The sequence below is a fragment of the Mytilus galloprovincialis genome, chromosome 14 (genome assembly GCF_965363235.1).
Source record: "Mytilus galloprovincialis chromosome 14, xbMytGall1.hap1.1, whole genome shotgun sequence".
NCBI lineage: Eukaryota > Metazoa > Mollusca > Bivalvia > Mytilida > Mytilidae > Mytilus > Mytilus galloprovincialis.
Genome location: NC_134851.1, coordinates 59,049,996 through 59,056,028, shown reverse-complemented (window position 1 = coordinate 59,056,028; position 6,033 = coordinate 59,049,996).

The following is a 6,033-nucleotide window of genomic DNA, read 5'->3' as shown; positions in this document are numbered from 1 at the left end:
CCTAAGCCGTATTTAGCGCAACTTTTCGGAATTAAAAAATCCTCATTGCTCTTCAAATTTATAGGTGTTTGGCTTTATAACTATTTTAATATGAGCGTCACTGATGAGTCTTATGTAGACGAATCGCGCGTAACCAAAATACTGAACTCAGAGGAAAATCAAATCTGGAGTCTATAATCATATGGCAAAATCAAATGACAAAACACATCAAAAACGAATGGACAAGAACGGTCATATTCCTGACTTGGTACGGGCTGTTTCAAATGTAGAAAAATGGTTGATTAAACCTTGCAAAACGAACTTTAGGTATATTTTGAAATTATTACAAACGGTTGACAAGAATCAACCTCAAAATATTATCCGTACTTTCAAAAAATAGAAAGAGTTGCAAATAAGTAAGGAAAACATTAAAAATGTCAAACCGTAAGAGTATTCGAAGTATTTGAACTCTATTTCAAATCCTGATTTGCAAGATTTCAAATATAAATACTGCTTAGTCGTTTGTTTTGTATGTTCTGTTTTGATAACTTGTTTATGTTTTCGTAGTCATTTGTGTATGCTAAGGTGCCGTCATATTTTCTCGAATTGAACGTTTTGAATAAACCTTTGATATCTTTTGCCTTTTTACACATGTTATACGTATATGTTTTTTTATTCAAAATTAGACTGCAAATATATTTTAATATTATTAATATCTTTGTAGATTGATTAATAACATGTACAATTTATTACTTACTAATTTTCGTATGATGATTTCTATATATTAACCATGTTTACATATCAAATTTCTATTTTGTTTTTATCATTTGTTCAAATATGTATGTATGTAATACAAATGAGTCATTAAAGTTTACTTGAATATGTAAAAATGTTCAGTTTTGCTTATTTCATGCATACAAATGATTTTGATTGTTCGATGTTATATTGTAAAATTAGTAGCTTTAATACATACATACTTTATTTTAATCAAGGTAAATTAGTAAAGAACGTTGTTTTTAGATTGTATTTAAAACGTAAGTATGAGTTTATAATTCAAAACCAATGATACAAATGTTGTGTTTACTTTTAAATACAGCCATGCATATAAATGTCAAATGTTATTGTTAGTTTTTCTTAATGTGATGCTAATTAAAATCCTAAAAGTGTAGTGTTTCATATAATGTGAAATTATCAGTTTGATGCAAAACGTAAAATTAATACTCAATATGTATTTAGCATAAATTATGTGATTGTCTACCTTTTTTACAGGTAGCACCTTTTTTTTTATTAATTTCAATTGACATATTCAACAGATAATGACTGATAGCATACATCGAGGTGTTCTGAGGTATTATTCTTTTTTCGTAAGTATTGCGATCCGTCAGGGACATTCATCTTCTTAAAAAGATATGAAAACAACAATTCATACGTTTTCTATTTTTTTTTCACCAGTAAAGTTAAACGCTGAATATTTGAAAGGTTTAGTTAAGTCCTATCACATAATATCATATGCAGTAATGTGAACAACTATTTTACAATTATTGTCAAGGACATTCATCTTCTTTAAAACATATAAAAAAACAAAAACAAAATCTTTTTTTCTATTACTTTTTATCACTTATCGCCAGTGAGGTTCAAAGCTGAATGTTTACAAGGTTAAGTTAATTCCTATCTAATAATATCACATGCAGAAATATGGACAACTATTTTACAATCATTGCTCAAGTAATGTACTAGGCTTAGGCAGCAATTTCGGAACGAATTGAATACACGAAAAGTAAATCAACGATTATATAATTTCAAATGAAACATACATTTGCGTTGAACAGTAAGATATTAACTACTTGATAGGTTCATAACGTATACTATATGTAAAGGGTGATATTCTTTTATAACAATAATTGTACAAAACTACATTGTGATAACCCTTCATAACTGACATGTGGGGCATTTTATTGTTAACGTTACCGAACAAAAACACATACGATAAATTACGCTGTAAAGATCCCAAATTACAAGTTATGAAAAAAAATTGTAAACGAAAAACCAAACATTACAGAAAGAAAACCTGGGAAAAGCAGGCTCCTGACTTAAGACGAGCACTTTCAATTTTTAGCATGTGTCTAGCTTTCGACAATATCATTTTCCTGTACAGAGACATACCATCACAACATAGGAACGAACAGTAAAATTCAACTGAACGCTTATCAGATTTACATAAAACAATCCTGCAAAATACACACAGAATTGTAAGAGAGTAAGTATAAAGGTGAGGTAATTCGAGAGTTCGAGTTATGTAGTAGAAAATCACGATGAAACCTGAAATATACAATAAACTAAGGAATTGTTGTCCTCTTTTGTTCAAAACACAAATACTTGATATCTTTAAACTGCAAAATCTCTACCCTTTTACAAGTACACATATTTCTTTTGATTATTTTTTTATTAACTTCTCTTACAGATAAAGACAGTTAGTATGCGTCGAAGTTTTCTGAAGTATTACAAGATAGGATATGCCCATTATACTCCCTTATCGTAAGTATTGCGATCTGTCAAGAACATTCATCTTCTTACCAACAAAAACATTTTTTTTCCTATTTTCTATTACTTTTTATCAACCAATCAATGCCGTTAAAAGCTGAATATATACAATAAAAGCTTAAGTTTCTTTCTATCTAATAATATCACATGCAGTAACATAAAAAACAATTTAACACATCATAACTCATGTAATGTACTAGGTTTAGCTAGCTATTAGGGAAACTTCCGGGTCCCACGAAATGTGAAGCAAACATGAAGCGCCTAGTGAACCACCTAATGTCAAACAAACGGTCTTAGATTATTTATTTAGAGTTTGTCTCGTGTTTTACACGGATCATTATAATGTAAAATGACATTAAAATGACTTTTCTACAGCAAAAAAATGTGGCCTGTACCGTCAGTTATTGATAAAACGACAGTGAGATCATCGAGAAAGCTAAACGTATATATCAATAATTTGGAAATTTTCTAAAACCTTATAAATATAAATTAACAGGTTTTTCTTTTTCTTTACGAATATCATTTTATTGAGTTGAATATGTTATAAAGTATTTCATATTGAGATTGTCTTGTATCGGTTATGAAATTTTGGAACCATATTGAGATTTGCTGTTGAATGCCACTTTCAACCAGCTAAGTGTTAATCTCATTCAACCGTTGAAATTCATAAAATTGCCGTATATTGATTGATATTTCATATGTCATTGTAACCTTGTCTGTAGTTATGACACAGCTTGTAAAGAGACCGTTGATTGTCATACCAGATTCTAAATAGTGCAGGTTTTTTTTTAGTTTAGCCTCTTTTAAAGGTCCAGCGCTAAAGAATAATAGCCTAGCGTTTGAAATTTAGCACAAAAGCTATAAAGTAAATACTGTTGTAAGTGAAATATCAAGCGATATAATTTATTTCTAACTTGACATCTGAATTGCTAGCTTTTTAATATATCTACATCGCTATACTTTACATTGGAGCGCTTGAGTTTACATCAGCGCTACACTTCATCTACAAGTCAATTTGCATCTCCTGCACGTTTTTTATAATATTAGTGATAAACTTTGAATTTTTATCACTATACCTTTATTCTACAGCCTAATACCGCGGTTGGGATTTCCTTCTATATAAAGAAATGCATAGACCTGCCGCGGGCATGGTCTCTTTTTCATAGCCAAACATTGTATATCAACGGGTAGCAATTTTGATTTAAGCTGCAACCCGTTGAGTGTACTTTTGACGTGCTAGTCACGCGATGTTACCCCACAGTAAAGATTTGTCACTTACACGTCGTAACTAGAATCCCCTTCCCTTTCATGAATGTGACCTTCCGAATTAGACTATTTACCGGGTTTTTAATCACATAAGCAACACGACGGGTGCCACATGTGGAGCAGGATCTGCTTACCCTTCCAGAGCACCAGAGATCACCCCTATTTTTTGGTGGGGTTCGTGTTGTTTATTCTTTAGTTTTCTATGTTGTGTCATGTGTACTATTGTTTTTCTGTTTTTCTTTTTTTTCATTTTAGCCATGGCGTTGTCAGTTAGTTTTAGATTTATGAGTTGTACTATCCCTTTGGTATCTTTCGTCCCTCTTTTAAACGAGCGCATATTTTTTAGTCTATGCCTATAAGTGTTTGCTCCTCACTAAAAGATGGGGCATGATTAGCATATACACAAAAAATATAATTTTATTCAGAATTTGTGTTGACCTGGCTGGACTTCAAACTTACCATCTCCAACATTTTAGGCGAATACGCTACGTACGCAGAGATCAGTTTGACAATATTAAAAAAGACACTGAATTACTATACAAATATGGACAATCTTAATGTTTCATTAATTCATACTTTCATCAAACGTAATGATCATTTAGAATAGATTTGTGTAAAGGAGATGCACATACCTTGTTAACTATGACTCGGACATTTTTAAAGTAAGATGTTAATGCGTATTGGGTTTTTTTTTCGCGGTGTCAGTGGCATGCAAATCTTATTTTCATGATGCTACTACGTCCTCATTACGCATCAACAACTACCCCGCTACGATTATTCCACATTATCACTACGCTTATTCTGCGCATAAGTACTTAGAAACAGGACACTTGTGTTTGCTTTCCCACTTTTTTCAGAAAATCTCTTATTTTTTCGCTTTCTATTAATTTCAATTATTTTTGCATTTCTGTATCACTAGAACAGAAATAAACTATAAACTACAAATAACTAGTACTTACTAATTTCAATCAATAATTAGTTTACTATCCATCATGGTAACGGATAACGATTTACCCGATTGCAACACGATCTTACTATGCCTCTTCTGTGATTGAAGCATATTTTTATCTCGATCATACTACGAATAATACCTATGTAGTTCATACCGCGATATTACTACGCTCTCAGCTATAACGTCAACATTGCGTTCCTTGTAAATACTGTTCCATTCGTTCTTTTTCTCCTACGTAGATTTAAAGAAACAAAAGTCATTCGACCAAAATTATGGGCGTGGTAGTAGAAGTGGTTGTAGAGACAGAGGGATCTGATACTACTTCTGATCGTAGTATAAGCGTAATTGGGTAAGAAGGTATTGGTCGATGTTAGGTCGCAGTAATGTCGCTGTGAAATCGTGGCGCAGTATATCCGACTATAATCGTGCTCTCACTACATGGCACAGCAATCATTGCGATCTTACAACGATCGTACTGCGCTTCTACTACAGGTTCTATCGATGATAAACATGTTTATGAGCTTCAAACAATATCCCTTTCCTGTGAACACACATACCAGGACTACGTAGGAACGAATAGTACATTTAATTGAACACCTATCAGATTTACATAATAATAAAACAACAACTTTTAAGTCTTTTACCAGAAACTGCATACTCTGATCAAAACAATTTATTTTGATAGGATATCGAAATAGGATATCGAAAATGCTACAAACTATTGTTACCCTTTTCCATAGTTGTATACCTGTGTATTGTTGACAAATCAATAGTAACATGTTTTTTGTATATTATTGTTTGTTTATCCTGTAATATGTTATTTCGCCATCATCTTATTTAAGTTTATTCGAATGTATTGTACGTGTATTATTTTTTTCTGTATCATTTATGTCAAAGGTATACTATAGACTCAAGTTTGCAACTGAACAAATAAAGTCGTTAATATGTGCCTGTCTAAAAAAAAAAACACTTTTTGACCTCGTTTGTATTCGAAAAGCGGTATACTACTGTTGCATTTATTTAGCAGGGAATTTTCGTTGACATTAAAGGCACTTTTTTATTTCCCATTGACAGTTTTGGATGTTGGACTTTGCAGTACATTTGCACAATACATATGGTGTATAAATTACCACTATTATTTAAACATTTCATACCCGTATATTTTGTTTTGCTTTCTACGTATACAAAAATGTGGTATGATAGCCAATCAGACAACTCTCCACAAGAGATCAAATAACGCAGAAATTAACAACTATATGCAACTGAACGGCCTTCAACAATGAACAAAGCCCTTA